We start from the raw sequence: 20,927 nt of genomic DNA, 5'->3' as shown, positions 1-20,927 counted from the left end.
AATGGCCTACGATTTTATGTGCACAGATTATAATTTCAGTCTTGCCTCTTCCCAAAGCAAATTATATCGAACAAAGACTTCTATACATTTGACAACAATGAAGTCGAAATTTTTTGCATGCAGCGGCGTCACTGAAGTGCAAACGTTATTAATGTGTAAACGTAGATCTAAATATATAAATTAGGCTGTATATTATTTTAATACACAATTGGATCCTCCTCTTTCTCTGTTGAAATACTATAAAGCTATTTTATATGTCTATAAAATGATTATTTATTTAAACATGATTCATGATTGTGATAAGTAAGTTATTGAATGTTTGAATATATAACTCCTTCATTAAGGCTTTTATAGGTTTTATTGCAGTCTCAAAAAGTATTTCCTCTTTTTTTCGTAACTATTTTAAAGCTTATTAAGCTCAATAGAGCAAGCTATAACTATGTAAATTAAATCTAAAACTATTATAAAGTTATGTATTAATGGACAGTAAATCTATAATAGATTATTTTCTTTAATAAGTATTAATTAATTATTGCTTAAAATTTTATCTTTGTAATAATATAATAGATTTTACATGCTTGCTTTATATTATACTTGAAACAGACCACGAAAGATATCTTATAAAACTGAAATTTATCGCATGGCTGACTGTTGATATATTTTAAAATTATCTTAACCTGTATATAAATTTTATAATAACTATTAAATAACAAAATTTCTAATTTAGGCTTAAATTTTAATAATTATAATAGGCTTATAAGCTTAAGTAAAGGCCAATTATCATTAGTGCTATAAACATTTAAGTTTAAAAACAAAGTTAATTATTTATAAAGAAGCTAAACAACTTATAAAATCTGTTTTTAATACGTATAAACAAGTCATTATTTTTTAAAATAATTTAAATATTAAATTTTTTGTTTAAATTCTTTTAATTTTAAAGTTTAACTTTAGTTTTTCTTCTATTCTATCCTATACAAAGCATAGCTTATTCGTTTAATAGTATAATTTTATTATTAAATAATATTTTATATAATTATATAATAGGAAAATAAGATTAAAATATTCTATAATTGTTTCCATTTATCTTCGAAAATTTATTATAATTTAATCATTAAAGCTTAATTATTATCAATAGTGTTCGATTATAGAAGAGATTATCACCTTACTTGTAATAAACGAGAATGCTGTTGATAAACTTGCAATATTCATATATAAAATAATTGAATTGTAAGAAAATAATACAATTACACACAATAAAATCTACATGTCGACAATTGAAAAAAAAAATAAAACTTTCAACATTGTCAACCTTCAAAAAGACATCAAAGAGACTAGAATAAGTTAAAAGGTAATGAAGGAGAAGGGGAAAATTCAATTTTTTTAAGTATATTTTTTCTTCCTTTGAGATATAATCAATAGGCATCCAATAATCAGATATCAGGCAATATTGGCGTAGATAGTAAAACCTTGATTGGCGGTAGCCGTCTGTAGCAAAGTGTCAAGATTGCCATTGAAAGCATCCCAGACGTCTGTCGTAACCGTATATTAAATTCATCCGCTCTTTAATAAAGTATTGCAGCACTAAATATTGCCGTCACACCTGCGAGACCCCATCTCGGAACCACCAAAAACACGCTTAGTGTTTCGAGGGGGGTAGGTCACGAGTGGAAATGGCCCGGGGGATTCGACTGTCGGTACTCTTCTTTCGAACCTTATAAGGAATGGGGAAGGCGTTACCGAATTTCTTTGTACGTATACCCGCTAATGTGTTTATCAAATTACTTCACCGACAGTCAATAGACATTCCTGAAGATTCTTTCTGATCTTTTCAAATGACTTAGATGAATTGGAAATGTTTTCAACGCTTGTCGTCGACTTTCTCTTTATATTGTGTCCCATTCACACTTTTCTTCTATCCGGATCTTAATTTTTCTCTCACTTTCTCTTCACACCGACATTAATGCTCTTTTATAAAAATGTGTCGTCATAATTATGGAATTTATGATATTAAATATTTTGCCATTGTTCTCTTACCTCTTTGTTTATTTATTTTTAAATTAGAACCTTCATTTTATTTAATAATGTCTCCGAACATTTTAATAGATTAAAAGTAACTTGAAAAAAACTATTTTTTTTTTGTACGTGATTCAAACTCTTGCGCCTTTTTCTGGAGAAGATTATTGATAAAATTTATTAATAAGAGTATTAATTTATAGTTTATTCGTGTATCTAATTATGAAATTCTCCATAAAATTCTGCTTAATAACTAATAAATTTAACGTCAAAATTATTTTTACTCTGTCGAGTCTAAAAAATATTATTTCTCGTAAATTAATCGTCTTATGAAATCCATTAAATCATTTCTAATCACGAAATTTTAAACATTTTTTCCAGAATATTTTTATAGGCTATATTAAACAACACTCCTTTCGAGATTTTACCATAGATAAATTATTGTTAACAATAATGGTCTAAAAATTTATGTAGAAAGAAATTAATGTGTTTGGGGTGTAAGAAAATGCAGATAAACCTACCTTTCTTTTCAAAGAAGTAACCTTTGACTCGAAAGACTTCTCATACCGTCTATAGGTCATTAGAAAACAGGGAAAGGGAGAGAAGAGAAGAGAGAGAGATACTCAGAAGGGGGGTGAAAGCGAAACGAATTGAAGAATGAAAGATTCAGAGGGAGGGTGAATGGGGGTGAAAGTAGTCTGTCGGTTAATTCTATTGTTCACAGGTGGCGGAATGATTAGCAGTAGAAAAAAGAGCAGTCAATTAATGCCTACTTTTTTCGTTACAAGTCGTGACTCAAGTGGCCGAATCGTGTTTTTTTCATGTCATTTTGGAGCCAGGTGACAAAAGATGACATTAAATTATCTCAAAATGCCGTCTTGTCGTTGGAGTATCTTCGCAAATAGCCTTTAATGACGTAAACATCACGTAATAACCAAGATAATTTCATCTTAATAACTCTGTATCTTGTTTCTGTTCGTATATAATGAGCTATCCGAAACTAAAATTAGACGGGATTTCTGATACAAGAAGTGAGCCATTTTTAGTTGATAGTTGTTTGAATTTTTAACATAAAAAATGATTAAAAACTAGTTTTTTTATAGCATAATAATAACTGGAGGTTGTAAAACATTATAACAGATCTTTCATATTTTAATCACATTCCTTTATCCCCGTGCGAAAATTATATATGTATATAAAAAAGGAACTAATCCGATATCAAATTATAAAAGAATGTTCCTTAATTTAGTTTAAAGATTAGAAATTAGGCATTTAATACCGATCACCTGTCTGACGTCATGTTTTTGTCACGTTACCAAAGTGCAGGTGCGTCATTGACTGACCTCCTTCTGTCAGTGCCCCATGCTGAGCGTTTCTCAATCAAACAAGGCGGGGGTGATCAAAATCATCCCCTTTTCACCCTCCCCAGGAATAGTAAGTTCAGAAAGCTCATGCATCTTTCTTCGTGACAGGATGGTGGCCAACACCCCTCTTGTGATCACCTCGGTTGTGACGTAATTCTAACATTCTTAGATTGATAACGACATGGAGTATCTTTGATTAATTCTTATACGATCAGATCGCATTACAAACACGTTTTTAGTGAATTAATGTGTCGTGCGAATCGAAAACTTCTTCCCTTTAACTAAATTCTACACCAATTATCACTATAAACTTGAGTAAATTCACTATTATAACGTCATAGAGACTATGCAAATTAACATAATTTACAGCCTTTTAATTAAAAATATGTAAAATATTTTAAGAAATACCATTATATTTCTTCAAAATATTCTTTCTTTTATTAGATTATAGTGATAGGACTTCTTAATTTATTCATAAATTTTTTAAAAAAATAATAAACTTAATTGTATCTTATGAATGATTCATATAGCATAGGATCCTCATACAATATGAAATTAAATACAGACTTAAAAAAGTAAATAAGGTGACAGTAAAAATATGCTGTAAATTCTTCATTAATAAGCATGTCGTATCGTTGGTAAGAAAGTTTTATAAGTGAGGTTTGTTAGTAAATATATGAAATAATTTCACGAATTTTCTACGGCCTTTAGGCTCACTAAAGGGACATCCCCAGAGCTAACAAGATAAAATAAACCTTTTTTTCCCCTTCTTTTTGGTCGTAGGTCTATCTACTTAAGACAATGCGGAAACGGACGATGACATATTCTGAGACATGACGAAATAAAGTATGCTTTGTGCATCAGCTTTATGTTTCGAGGATGCCTACGTGATTGGAAAGAGTTTTTCTTATCTTGTTCACTGTTTGAATCTACCGCTTGGATTAGTCAGGTATTCAACGTTTTACTCTTAAAAATCATCCCTGTGCTTAGACCCGTTACTCTTTTATTAAATCTGATAACGTTCCTGTATAATTACGATGGATCAAAAGTGTTTCTTAAGCTATTTTTGATCAAATATCAAGTGAGATTCATAAATATAACTTATATAGTAAATTTATGTAACAAATATGCAGTGAAACTAATTCTAAATTTGAATTTAATAAATTTATGAAGGATTTTGTATGTTCGAATTTATGGTCGATGTAATTTTTAACCCGAATTTATTAAATGCTTGTTGGATTTAGGGATTAAGTATATGATAATCCAATTTTCTAACTTAAACTTAACAAATATTTGGAAAATTTATTATCTTAAACATACGGCAAAGTATAAGCAAAACTTACATTAAAAATGCATGCCGAACCTAATATAATTAGCATGCAACTCTATTAAGCTATATTTTAAATAATTTAAACAGAATTCTTACTAAAAATGATACATTTATTTTAATTTACAAAGAAAGATTTTCTTTAAAATATTTTCAAATAATAATAATAATAATTTTAGCATTATTAAATAACGTTTTAATGATTATTAAATTAATTGATTAGACAGTATCTAGAAGATTTAAAAACAAATTAACACAGTCAAGAATCAATAGACCTATTATAAAAATTTATGTTCTACATGCTTCATTTTTTTTATTTTTTAAGCTTTTCTAGCGTGAATGTCTTAGTCGGAAGATCTATAATGAATATAAAAAGTCAATTAATTTTCTCATTTATGCTTTTTATCGCTTCTTCGTAATCTGTGGCATTATCATAGAGATAAGAAAAGATATGAAAGCCAACAAATTAATTTACTAAATAGAGTCGATGATAGCGATAAGGTTTACGTCTACACTTGCTTGCGATCGTTTTATTTTTACATTCCAACTATTTAAGAATATGTTTATGTCCCTAGAGAATACATTTTATGTTAGCAAACCACGTGCTTTGTGATTGTAAAACCGCAAACTAGAATGCATATATATAAATAAAAGAGCATGAGAGTTGTCCATAAATCGATAGATAACGCTCTTTCACTATATATTAACATGGAATTATGTGTTATAAATTAAATAAATAGTTCTAGAATTTTCTATAACTCAAAAGCTTTCAAGATTTTTTTTCGTTTTTCATCAATATATGGCCCTTTTCGTTGTAAATACGACATGCTTAATGTTTTTTTTTTTTATAGTTTATGAATGTGTTAAGAATGTTTTTTAAATACAAATTCTGGCGAAATTATTTCGAGTTTTGCGAATGTTTATAAATGAAAAACCGTCTGTATGACTGCCTGCACGATTTTGATCTTTAATTGTTAATAGTAGAAGCTAGTTAACCGGTTTAATCACTGACAAGTGTAGACTTATATAGGACATAGAGAATTAAACTCAAGTTTACTTGTATGACTAGTTAAAAAACTCTCATATCATGACTAATATATTCATAACGTTAAAGTAATTAATGTTACATCGAGATCAATATAATTAAATCTCTTTTTTTATAAGATAAGTATAAGAGATTTTAATAACTATTTTGAATACAAGAATATGCTTAATTTTAAATCTAAATGTACTAATAAATAATACAAAATAATGTTATTTATATATTTATTCAAGTTAAATACTGCCTATACTTAATAAAACTAATGTAGGCCTGTGTTATATCTCAATTAATTTATTTTAAAATGTTCCTAAAAACATGTCATTATAATATAGAAAAAATAACATTTTTTTAATGATTAACTTGAGTGACAAGAGCTTCCGAATCTTTTAACACAGTTAGGTAATAAAATAATGACTATATCAATGATTTACAGAGAGAAGCGATGACAGACAACTTGACAGGCTCAATTTTCGTATAGACCGAAAACTAAGTTTATTTCAATCAACTCCTATTTATTCTCTTATAAAAATGTTTGTTTATATTAGAGTTATATACGTTTACATAATTTTTTTTCCCTCTTTAGTTTTTTACTTATTACATTTAAATAACACTTTAGCACCCCCGAAACATAATTATGTCTTTTTGGAACGTTCAAAGAAGGACTTCTGAAGATGATATATGGCGGTAACATAAACCCAGTCTCGCTACCACTGCTCGAGGTTAATGACATAAGTCTAATTAGTCCTGTGTAGTATTATATCGGTAAAACCATCAGTAAACTCGACACTTTTTCTTTTACTTTAGCTCAAATGTCTTCTTTTCTCCATTGCTCTTCAACGAAATCTTAACGCTATCACATCCACATACATAAATGAAGATATATGATATCTTAGAGATAATTAGTAGCAAAATTATGATGCTAAAATGGTGTTACATATTATTTTTGCTCATTTTTTTTTTCCTTGCACAATGTCCGTTTGTGATTATAGAAGCAATATGGAGTATTATGACTACCAGTTATTTAAAAAAAAGGAAAAAATATTTAAAAATTTCGCTAAAATTCTCAATTACTGTTAAAATTAATTTGCCATGTTCTAGGAATGTTTCCATAAAAATATATTTTGTAATTGTTTAATATTTAAAAAGATATTTGAAATTTTAAATGGGTAATATCAAGAATATCAATTTTCAATTGAAATATCTAAATAATAATAATTGTAATAATTAATATTTTTAAAAATTAACTTATAAAATTAATTATAATTATTAATTTAAAATATTAAAACATTTATATATTATAAAACTTTTTTCTTTACTTTTAATTTTAATTTTAATTTTTCTTATTTCAGTGTTTTACTGTTCCTTTTGTAACAGATATTCTGCCATCTGTCGAGCTAAGTTAGAAACAAATATTTTGATATTTTTATTTTATTATAAATAAATAAATAATAAATTTGTTTCATATTTAAATATTTGTCGTGATAATAAAAGAAAATTATTTTAATATAAATCTAGATTAATTATAAATTATATCAACTTACTGCTTTATAATTTAATTTTAATTAGTTCCATTTCATTTGTGCTAATAATAATTTAAACAAATTATAAGTTTAAATAATTTTAAATTGATTACTTAAATAAATTTTTTATAATTATAAATAAAATTGACAAAAAAATAATATTGACTTATAGCGTCATCTGGTAGACAAAATATTAATTAAATTTACAAAAAAAAGGAAGTGTATAAATTAATTGGTTCTTTTTATTTTTAAAAAGCAAAAAATGTGAAAACCTCATTATTACATTTAAATATGACTTAAAAATTAATTTATTTCATTTTATTTTTATAAGATATATATATATATATATATATATATATTTTATAACACGGAAAAGAATTCATACTTACTATTTAGGTCAAAAGATGGCAGCACATAAACGCCAAATTCTTATTTTTAATTTTTCAAATATCTTATAATAAACATTACTACGTATTAAACAAAAGTTAAATCATATGTATGTATATATATATATGTATATAAGTAACGTATATAAAAGATAATTAAAAGATTTTATAAATTTGAAAATATTAATTCATTTTAATAAAAGAAAAAAATATTATCAAATATAATATAATGTAAAAAAAATTCACGAATATGAATTTTAAAAAAAATTAAGCAAAACTTTAAAATTACTAATTTTATTCTTACAAAAATTTCATTAGTAATTTCTTCGTGGCGCCATCTGTTGACGAAATTATTAAACTTCTTCTTTGTATTTTATCAAATTAATTCTGTCAATACATTACATAACTTTTGATTTTTAAGCAAGAAAATAAGAAAATTTTAATCATTAAATTAATATACAAAAACATTAAAAACTCTTTGATATTGTATCTTCAGATATGTATACAGTATATATATTTTTTACCTTTTCATAATCGTTTCCATTTGCCCAAGGCTTATTTATAATCACGATGATGCCAAGTCAAGTCACGTTTTTCTCAATATGACATTCTATGTCGTCAAATGTCAATGTTTCTTATCCAACTCGTAAAGGAAAGCTATTTTCGATATGCTAATTAATACTTAGATAAGAACCTGAAGCCATTTAACAGAAAGAAAAAATATATATATGTATGTATATATATATATATATATATATGATTATTTATTTATTTATAGATGATTAAAATAGCTCTCAATATTTTATCTTAAATGCTCACTAAATTTAAACAAGTGTAAAGATAAGTATTGATGACATTAGCATATTAAACAGTCGTAAAAAAATTTAGCACTTTAATAGGCAATTTAAACATTGAATAATTGAGTTTTTGGATATTTAAAATATAATCGACGTTATACATTTAGTTATATTTTAGTTGGAATGCTCATTCTCTATCTGAAGTTTGGGTCGTGTAGACTTGGTTTTCCTTTTAACAGGTACCTCAACCTGCTCTTATCATCTTCCCACAGAAGCTTAATTTATTCTTTAAGGGACGTGATAAATTGGATAAATCGTATCATATACATTAGCAAAATTATCCGTCCTTAATTCTGACAGTTTTGCATTTAAATATAGGCTTGAGATGGTTTATTAAGGGATCTTATCCTTCTGATAGTGATAGTTTATAAGTGTTTTGGATGAATTTAAATGGCTTTCTTCGGGTTTTTAGATTAGAAAACATTCGCAGGTTTGAGTTCTCTAAGAGTGCCTAAAGTTAAACGTGAATTTGGCTTTATGGAACTCGTTCAATTTGTTAAATGTGAACTCGTTCAATTTGGCTCAAATTATAAAAAAAACTGTTCAACAGAACTAGATTCTTACTAAACAAATGAAACTTATAATCAAACTAGACTCATAAATTCATCTAAATTGAAAATTAAATCGTAAGCTTAACAAAATTTATATATGTATGTATTTATGTATGTTTATATGTATGTATGTTTATATATGTATGTTTATATATGTATTTAGACTCATCTAGAGTTATAATAGACTCATGTCCTAAACGCCAATTAAATTAGAACCAATAAGACGTAATTAAATCCTGCAAAGATCTAGACTTACACTAGATTCTCAGGCTAGACTAAGATAAACTAAAGTGTTACTAGACTCAACAAGACTTAACTGAATTTATATCAACTCGGTAAATTTGTACTAGACTCAATTAAACTCATGCTAGACTCATAGTACGCTCTAGACTCATGCTAAGTTCGGCAAGACTTAACTAGATATTGATAGTAGAATACGACTTAATTACGTCTAATTATATCGTATAGACTATGACTTAATTGAAGACAAGCTACATTTACATAAAGCCGCGATTCGACTAGATTTATAAATTACAAGAAGTCATTGAATTAAGTTTAAAAAATGCTTTTTAAAAACGTAATTATCATCTTTAAAATCTACAATTACTCGATATCGATTTATGTTCGAAGACGAAGCCAATTTGTGAGTGTATCCTGCACAAACTCATTCAACTAGACAGGCAGCAGTGCTTTGCTGTAGTCCATGTGATATTTGGTGAAGAATACCCACTCGTTAATCAGGTCATTTATCATCCTTTATAAAATTAATTCACAATTAGTGCAGATGGAGAATTAAGATTACGAATTAAAACGCCATGCAGCAAACATTTCCGACCCAAGATGTCCGCTTAAGTTAATGTACTGCTAGGAAAGGTTTTAATTAATGAGTGATTTTAATTACCGCTTTATATATTAAACTGGTATGAGCCATGTATTGATATAGCCGCTAGACTTGACCAGATTCTCTTCGATTCTCCTGAGATTTAACGTTACCAAATCTTGATTCGTGAGAAGAATAGGTCCTACAAGGTTCTGCATATTTCCAAATTTGTATTCTGATAAACCTTTCTAGTTTATTTTATATTAAATTGCTATCGATTGAATTTAAATAGTTTTATTTAATGAGTCTACTTAGGCTTTAACTAATAATACTAAATGCGTGTTTGTAACTTCTAACTTCTATTTCGTTGAGTTTATTCCTGCAAATTTCTAATTTATTTGCCTCAAAATTATACATTTAAATGATTAATTGAAGATTTTCTTCTTAAATATCTTCATTAATTTTAGCAAAATTTTCTAAATTCTTCCTATAATCTGAGATCGGAATAGGCATTCCGATGTCGTTTTAACATTTATTTCTCTCAATTAATTAGCCTAACGACGTGATTAATTTTTTTAAAAATGAATAATCTACAATTAATAAATTATAAATTTGTTATTCCAATTTCCGTATAAATAGTAATTAAATTTATTTTTAAAATTTTGACATAAATTTTTTGCATGTTATCTATAAGCCTATTTTATATGACAAATATATTAATTAATACAATATTTATTTAAAATGTTAGGAATAAAATGAAAATGGTTATATTGTACTTAAAAGAAAGAAAGAAAAATGGTTCATTCTTAGAAATCGCGAATAAAATGATCGTTACTTAAGAGCTCCAGGTACTGTGCGTACCAATCCCGAGTGTTCAGGATGAAAGATTTGCTTCTGATAGAAGCCGACAGATGACATAATGAACTGTACCAAGAACTTAAACATGTCACTAATCCCTCGTCACTCCTGCTACACATAATGCACTACATTGGAAGAAAGCATTTGTGTGGTCAACCACTGAATTCGAGGTATATTTTCTTCCCCCAAACTTTCCAAACAACTCACAAATTGACTCGTTCTTCTCTCCTCCGTCTGCATCACTATTTTATCCTTTTCTATACTTTTTAATCAAAATATTTTTCTACTCTTTTCTTAAACAAATTGTTATACTTTTCTAATAATTTGAAGGGGTTTATTTCCCCCTCCTTTTCTTCTTTTTTTAATCATATAAGAAATTACTTTTTCTGCTATCATTCTACATTTTGGGTTATTTAGACTTATTTTTTGTTAGTTTTATAAGGGATTATTTTAATGAATTTTGAATGATTTACTTAGTATTTTCGTGTTTAAAAATGATTAAAAATTATCTAAATTTTAAAAAAATCTACACGTTTTTAATTATTTTCATTTTATTTAATAAAATGTAGAAAAGTGATTTTAGATAAATTCGCTAAATATATTAAAATATTTGACCAAATTTTTGATGTTTTCTGATCTAGAATATTCTATTTTTTCTAATTTTCTGTGCTAGAATATGCACTTAAAATTGCACCAGAATTACGCATTAAACCCTGTAATTTTTCTAATTTTCTACACAAAAATATACGCATTAAATGTGTCAGAATATTGGCACGAATTCTGCACTTTTTCTGCTTTTATACATCAAAATTAATTAGAGATAAATCGATTATTTTAGCATGTGATCTCTGTATTAAGTATAGATAAATGTTATTCATTAATATTGATCAGATTATAAGTCGATGCGTTTTAATATAACAAATGAGGTTCATTCGAATTAATCAAAGATTAATGAATAAATTAAATGTCGTTTCAAAATTTAATCTATTGAAATAATTAAATTTTTAATAATCAATCAATTAATTTATAGGCCTATCCATTTATAATGTTAGATAAGCCATCAAAAATTATAGAAAAAGTTATTTCTTATTATTTTATTAAATTCAATATATTAAAAAACAACGCTTTAAAAGATTAAAGATTAATTAATTTTTTTAGTACATATATTTAATAAATCGATTAATTTGAATTTTTTCTCTTCTAAAGTCGACGAATGTTGACGATATTCTCATAAACTTTAGGTTAAAAATTAGTTTTATGAATTATTATGATGTGAAAATTCTATAAAATTTTCATTTTAATAAATATTAGATAATTTAATTATAATTTTAATTTTAAAAAGCATACATTTTATAGTTTACAATTTGTCAAAACGCGAATGGATTTGAAAGGAGTGTATGAAGTTGTAATGCAATCGAACGTTCAATAATGGCCACCTCTCAACAACGGCCACCTCTAAACAGGGGGACATTTTTTTAGGAAATTTTCTTTTTAACAAAAAATGCACACGAAATATTCACCAATCAAAGGCCACCTCCGAACAACGGCCATTTTTATGTTTTTGTTAGCAACCGCTGTTTGGAGGTTTGACTGTATTTTACCGTTGAAAATACAGTCAAACCTTCCGTTGAGTCTATTTTTCCGTTGAAAATATGTTTAAAATGCTGTTTAAGCGTTGGCTATAATATCATTTTTATGATATAATTTTAAAAAATTTCCCATTTAAATTTCATTAAGTAATGATTAGCTTAAATTAATTGTTTATGAAGAAAATCGAATGCGGAATCTTATGGAATTTTTTTAATTTCGCAATTGTTTAACACGTAAGACAATTCAAGTAAGCAATTAACAAATTCGAGGAAGTAAGTAATTCATTTTCACGAGTTCGGGAAGAAAAGCAATGAATAAAATAAGTTTTTTTTATTTACAGTAAATTAAAAAATAATTACAATTATACAAACAAATATAATTAATACAAATAAAATTAATTAAAAAAATTAATTAATTTAAAATTTAACCCATTTAACTCTACGTTTAAAACAATATTTGTTAATTAAAATTTTATTTTATTTTTTTAACAGGAATTATTATTGGTTATTAATAATTAAATCGTCTTTAGTAATAATTAATTAATCTTTGCGCTTAATTAAGATTTTTGAAATTATTTTATATTTTAATTTATAAAATAAACTAAAGTATTATTCTATATTTTTAAAGCTTTATTTTCTATTAAGACAGTAGGCCTTGTGTGTTTTTGTACGTAACTTTCATACAAAAGTAGAGATTTTAAATTAATATAGAAAAAAAATGAGTTTCGAGATTTTTTAATACTTCTAAAAAAAATAAAAGTCCTTGAAGGAAGAACAGAGATTTTACATTTATTTTCAATTCCAAGTAAGTGTGTAGAGATCCCACCCAAGAGGCCTCCAAAGTTAAAATTTATCATTTTCTGAAGCAATTCCGTCACATTTTTCTATAAGGATTTTTAAGGGGAAAAAATGGCAAAAATTGTGATATTTTTTTACGATTTCAATCAATACAATTAAGGTAAATATATACATAAAAAAAGCTAATCTCCCGAGCAAAAGTTAAAAAGAAATGGAGAAAACAAACATGAATTTTCTACAGAAGTCGGTAACTTTACTGAGCTACAGTATAATTTTACGCGGGAAAAACTGCGTTAACTACACCCCCGATTGTCGCCCGAAGCTATGCTACAAGCATTTGAAACTACTAACTGCAACACTTCGACATGTATTTAGTTTCAATCAGCACAGATGACACCGCAGCTCTGTAATTATCAGGACATTTGCCGCTGCTTAACTGCCTCAAGTCGACAGGTGAGTTGTAGGAAATTGGGCTATTTTTTCTACTTTCTGACTTTATTTTATATTTACTGCTGACATTAAGGTGTTAGTAATGAAGACGTGAATTACTTCAAACGTAAGTAATGAAACAGAATAAAGCTTTTTCCGTTTTTAAAAAGAAACAAAAAAACACATTTTTCTAATCTTAAAACTCAATAGTTTACCTTTAAAGTATGTAAATACTTTCAAAGATTTTTCATAAATTACACTCTTAAAATATAAATAAGTGGGGCCTTGGCCTTATTTAAAAACCTTAAACTTAGTTCGGGAAGTTGTCTGGATTTTCTAAATTAACACTATATTTTTAAACGCTGTAAGGCTTTAGTTTATATTTCCTTAAGCTTTTTACAGTCTTGAAAGCTTGAATTTTAAACTAATTATGCTTAAATTATTTATGCATTCAAACTGTATAATAATTCTTAAAATTCAAATTAAAAAACATAATAATTTATGCCTAGTTAAGTGGGCATAACGAGATGCACTTCGCTGATTAACATAATCTTCCAAACCGTTAATTTTCTGTATTGATTTTTAACTTTATAATAAAGCATTGAATTAATGTAGCCTACAGGCTGTTTTTTTTCTTCTTTCTTACATTTGTTATCAAGCAAAACTATGTTAATTCTGGGGTCATGTTTCTTAATTTCTCTGCCCCAAGGGAGTCAAACTTGACCTGAGTGTCTTCTTGCAAACACGTCAACGAGCTATCAGGTTTTAAGATAGTCGTTAAAGCAAGACTGTTTACAGACGTTTTACCGTCTGTTATTCTCTCTTCTGCTATGTTGTAAACCGCTTCCTACAACAAATTTAACGGGAAACGTTCGTTTTTTTAATGTCATAGATCGTAAAGTAACTATTGTTTACAATAAAATGTACAATTTCTCACAATAATGAAACGAATTTAAGCTGGAAATATTTGAATTTTAGGAGTTCATAATTAAAATTCTAAATAAAATTTACAATTTATTGGCGTAAAATAAGCGTAAATACACACTATAGACAAGTTTTGTCTTGAAAATATTAAGAGAAAAAGAAAAAATTTACATGAAACAATACGAATCTTTCAGTTTCATTGTGCTAGAAATGAACTAAAAAGGGCATGAAATGCACAAATTCTATTGATTCTGTTCAATTTCAACTGTTTCCTTGAAAAATCTGGAGGGAAATTTATCCAAAAAACCCGCTTTTTTGAAGAAATTTCAAAAAAGAGTATGGTTTTTTATGTGCTATTTTCTATTAAGCGAGATTAACTTATCGACAGATTTGAATGAAATTTAAGGCCTATTGGCCATATATAACAATCGAATTGATGCGGAACCGTTAGAGATGATCGTGATAATCTTTTATGAGCAAATGGCGACAATCAATGAACGAGACACCGTGCAAATGAATCACCTGGTTAATTAGATGAGGTGACACTGTTTTATATCATGTGGCACAGTTGATGGGAGGTTTGAGTGTACACTAAATTATTGCAAATTTCTTGGTCTACCGACCATACAGAAAGTTCGTGACAACTGTTTGATCATTTACTTTTTGAGAAAGTCAAAATAAAAATAAAAAATAAAAAAAATGGAACTGTTTTGGATTAATCGTAGTAGCATTTCGTCGATGATTGATCGCAGCAGAAACGCCTCGATGTAGGTTATTTGATGTAGTTCTACGTTTAAAGTTCTCATAATTCTATCACAGTTTACAGGAATAAAGATTCTTCTAGAAAAATAACGTCTAGATTTTTAGATTATATAGAATTGTATTATATTACATACCCACAAATTAGCCTTACTTTTTAAGAATTTTTATATAAAAGCATATATAGAGAATGGCTTTATAAATTTTAAATTAATTAAAAAGCATAAAAATTTAATGTTTAATTTATCGACATAATTATTACTCAAATCTTAAGATGCTACTCAAAATTTATATGCATTTAAGCAATTTATCTTGAAAAAATCTTAATATGTCTTGGAAAAAAATATAAAAATGTCTTAAAATATAATATATAATTTATATTTTTTAAAAAAGAAAGTCATATTTTATAGAATTTTTCAAAAAATATCCATTCAAACTTTCAAGAAAATGATGGTTGTCGATAAATACAAAAACTAGCTTAAGGCTAAATGCCTAAAGGCTTACTTCTGTACATCGATATGCCTATTTTTAGAAAGACTTTCTAGGTGTGGTCCCGACAGTACACAGACGAATTTAACGACAATTATACGTCTGCATTTACTCTGACAATTTCCGTAGTAGAGTGCCGGAGGTTACTGAACTGTCTCATTATTGGGACTACCTCTTCGGTTGGGCATGCACCTTATAGTTATAAGTGACTGTCGGTAAAAGTACAAACTACAGACAGTATATATCTACAGTAGGGATGACAGGTTACAAGCCGCATGTAGGTAAATTTCAACCGGCACGTTTTTCCTTGCTTTCTTTTCTTTAATATAACAATATTCTTCACCAGTTGCTAATCGCAATTTAACTTTTTCATCACACTTTCGGATCTATTTTAAAATTTAAAACCTATATAACTCCATATCTTGTGTAAAATGTCGTCGGACCCTACACTTATACACACAATTATTCATTACGACGCCCTATAAATATACACAAAATTAATTAAGTAAGTAAAGAATTAACTTTAATTTTCAGTAATTAAGATATACGTTTAATTTCGATTAAAAACATTAATTTTTCTGTCAAAATTTTAATTTCTGATGCACGGAACCGATATAAATTGATGAATTGGTGTTAAAAAGAGGGGATAAACTGCTTATATTACACATAATTATGAAGCATTGAAACGTTTTAATCAATTAAATTGAAGAATTGATAATTTATCTGACATATTTCATTCATAATTTAGATGTTTTTCTAATATTAAAATGATATCAGATTCGATTATCATCATTAGAAATTTAAGGTCATATCTATTGCGAGTGATTTCGATATCTTTTTCCGTCTGTCACCATCATCATCTTTAATTATTATTATTGTTTGAGCGATTATGATATGTAAACATGTCTATAAATTAATTATACGTCTATAGAGAACATTAAAAGATTAATTTCGAAACTCGTGTGAATGGAGAAAGATCATTTTTCACATCGAAGCTAATTTGTTATCTTTTTAAATGACGTCAAATTTTAGGATAAGAAAAATAAACATAGAAAACGTTAATCATAGTCGTTGTAATTATATTTCAGCAATGTGTTATGTTGAAAACTTATTACTTCATTTAGGACAATAATATCCTTTAGGCAAATGGGACATTAGGCGTTAATGGAACAGTATGCTTTATATGTTATTCCTGAGCTTAAACAGGACAATTTAACACATTAAATGTTAAAATATAGCTTAATATAAGTTATAGAGACGTCACATTTATGAAAATATATAATAATACGTCAGAAAATAGAAGAAATTATGTGTTATAAGTATGCAATTGAGCGTTAATAAGCGTTCAAAAAATGATGATAATATCTCAACATAAACAACTCCAAGTTAGAAAAAAGAGGAAAACTCATCGATTCTAACACCTTTCTTATCAGAGATCTCTTTGACCCATCAACACCCCTGCGGCTTGTGTGGTCTAAAGGCTTCAGGATTGGACAACAGGCGGTGTGTTTTGCTCTACCGCAGCTAGATGTGGGTGGCCTAACTTAGGTCTTTTATATATATACCGTTGTCTAAACATGGCAACTTCTTCAGCACATTTAATAGCGAATATCGACGATCGATCGGCCTCTAAAAATCGATAAAGTCCCTTTCTGGATGTCGTAAATAATGGTCAAGGTTGATAACTAATACCTATAGGCCAAGTGAGTTGCTGCAGGAAGATAAAAAGTCTTTTAAAGCTCTAACATCACTTAGCTTTCAACGTCCCATAAGATGGAAAAAGTTTGCCTCAAATTGTTTATAAATAATGATTAGACCACGTCTTTTTTGTCTAACAATTTGATATATCCACGTGCCCAATGTCTAAATATTTTCAAATGGCATATAATTACTTCCTGATATCCAGTCAATTAAACGATACTTATAATTACAAGTTACAAATTTCCTATCGATATTTTTAAGGTTTTTAAGTTCAAAGTTCAATTATTAATCTATAAATTTTTGAATTATTTTTTAAAACATTTATTTTGAATAATTTTACTTACAAATCTTACATTTCTAATATCTATCAGTTCAAATTTTATCTACGCATTAAACTATCATTTTTATATAATTTTATTGACAATTTTTAAATTTAATTTTCAATTCATATCCATAAATTCAATTTACACCTTTAATTCTATTTTTTATGAATATTTTACACGTTAAAATGTGTAAATTTTCGTCTGTAACTCGCTAATCAAGCTAAACAATTAGCTATGAGCCATATGAGAAGAAATTACAAATTAATCCTCCTCACTTCTTCCCATGATTTCCATAGGGAGATAGTTTTTTTATGATGATAATCCGTTGTGTAACGATCAAATAACACCTGGTGTTACGTACGTATCGGTTTTATTTTTTTAATTTCTGTTCAAGCTAAACAATGAAGCATTGTTTTTTGTCCACCCTCCCTTAGCTTATCGATGCAATTATTTTGATTGCCACAAACTATAGGTTGACTTTTTGGAGCAATGGTGCAGAAAATTGACAAGGGCATAATTATAGACCATCTGACGATTATTATTTAGTGACTTTTGCTGACTTTTGACTGTAAACACTTCTCTTTCTCGCTACAATGTTCGTGCAATTATTTTATAAATAATTAAAGTGTTTCACGAACCGACTTCACTACTAGACTATGCGTTTTATTATTTAATGAGCTCATAAATATGCGCTTTATTCCGCATATTTATTATGTTTTAAACGTGTAGAAACCAAATATATCAATTAAATTTATGGTATGTTTAGTATATAAATAACTATTATATAGCCTATATATGTAGTTGTTATGGTGAGTTACATGTTCTAGTAGCACAATTATTAATAAACATTTTAAAATATAAACGAAATAATAATAAAATAACTAATTTAATAATTTTAAGTAATATTTTTATATATTTTACTTAAAACATTTTTAAAAAACTTCATTTCTTATGAGATAATAAAGCCTTTTATTTAAAAAATTGATTTTTTTTATTTATTTATTATGAAATGAAATGTTGAAATGAATAAAATTAGAAAATTTTTAATGAAAAAATAACTTAATTAAAAGCTGGCGTGTTTATATTGATTTTTAAGTTATCAGGAAACATGATAAGAAAAGTGTACACGAAATATTATATGATGTGTAATTTAATTTTAAATAATTAAAACTTTTTATAATTATTATATATATTTATGTGCAAATTTTTACTTTATAATAAATATAAACGCTCGCAAGATTGGAAAAGTAGTTGAAATATTTCCATTGCCGCTATAAGCTAAACAACGTTGAAAGATTAACCTTTAATTGTTTTTATGTAGACAGTCAAAGAAAAGTCCTTACTTGCATGAGACAGATATTAAACGGAATTATTGCCTTTAGTAAACATTGTCATCTTTACTATGCCGTTGTTGGACAAATTACAAACGTCACAGAGCAGATTTCTTCTGACAAATACTATGTTTATCCTTTTATACAATTTAAATATGCAGTTTTCGACATTAATTACCGTGACTTCTCTAAGGGGACCGTCAAACATCGTAGACCTAATAATAGTAATCCCTGCTCACCAAAATGGCGCCTTATGCTCAGACAAAAGTTGGCGTCTGACATTGTACCTGTTGTTACTATCTTTCCTTTAATGACAATGCACAGCACAGACTTAAGTACCCCCTGCCTATGTCTTTCTACATCTGTTCCTATTTAGATTTGTATTTAAAAAAGTGCTTTAAAATGCCGTAAATTAGTACTTTCGCATGCATAAAGTTTAATATTAAACAATGTTAAAATTTAATTCGTGAATGCCTACTTTGTGCGTTAGAAAAGTGTAATTTTGCAGCGTTTTCTCTAATATGATTTTAATTTATGTGATAAACATTAAATTTTTAATAAATTCCTATAATTTTAAAGCATATTTTGTAATAAATAAGAAAAAAAAGCCGAAATTACACCAGTTTTTACACAGCTTCAATAGTGTAAGTTAGCACTAACGAAACATATTTCTCATTAAAAATAATCAAAATTATTTTATTTATTTAAAAAAATATACGACATAAAATGTTTTTCAGACTTCTTTTTTTATATTAAGAAATCAAAAAATCTTTAAATCTACTTTAAGTTGATTTATGAATTGCATATGGCATCTTTATAAATGGTAAAACTCTACGCTTTAATCCTGACTAACTGCCTTTATACCAGAGAATAGTCATTAAATTGAATAACCACTATCTAAAGAAACAACTTATGTCTAAATCTTATCTAGAAATAGCAATCATGATATTTCATATTTGGATTTTTCCAAAAAATACTTCTTTAGTTTTCGAAGCCTGGAGTTTGTTTCCTCTTTAACAACACACACATAAATATAACACATAAAATACAATTTATGAACAAATGTCTTTGATTTATTAGTTTTTAAAGCAAACTGCATTGAAACTTCTATAATTATTTTGTATATTTTTCGTTAAAATATCAGAAAATCGTGTATAAACTTTGTAACTTGCTCCTCTTTATTCCTGTTTAACGTACGGTCAATCAGCTGTATATACAACAGTTAAAATTTGTCTTTATCACTTAAAGAATCGCAATTGAACCTCGAGTCTTATCTATCATTAAAATATGAATTTATAAACATAGTATTTATAACCAATGAAAAATTTGTAAGGTATAGAAAGTGCGATGAACTAAGATCTCATAACAGGTACTACACCGTTTCAACTAGTCGCAGCTATAAGAGAAGTTTTTATCTATCTTCAAATCTCAAATGTGTTTTTATATTATTAGAGGACCCGCTTTGGCAAATGTAACATGTAATTATATTTATTAAGGATATCAAATCTATTCGGAGAAAAGAACATTAGATATTCAAAATGTATCCACGAGTTGTACAACTGGTTTTGCTTTCACTTTTGTTGTCATTTCACTTTCTGTATCACATGTTTGATTTCAATCTTTCCTAATTTTTCTATCCATTGTTTTCGCCAATTTAAACTAATTAATCCTTAAATATTTAAGAAAAACGATTAATTAATTTTATAAAATATTTAAATTCTAATTACTGTGGGACATCATCGACATTAATCCTCACTTCTATTTTAATTATTGTAAAAATATTTATTATGAATCTTAAAAAAGTTAAGGCAAATTTTAATTAAATTTATTTAATGTCTTGTTATCC

The sequence above is a fragment of the Centruroides vittatus genome, unplaced genomic scaffold (genome assembly GCF_030686945.1).
Source record: "Centruroides vittatus isolate TY-2023 unplaced genomic scaffold, ASM3068694v2 contig_1168, whole genome shotgun sequence".
NCBI classification, from domain to species: Eukaryota; Metazoa; Arthropoda; class Arachnida; order Scorpiones; family Buthidae; genus Centruroides; species Centruroides vittatus.
The sequence above is the reverse complement of the archived record's forward strand: the minus strand, read 5'-3'. Positions refer to the sequence as shown.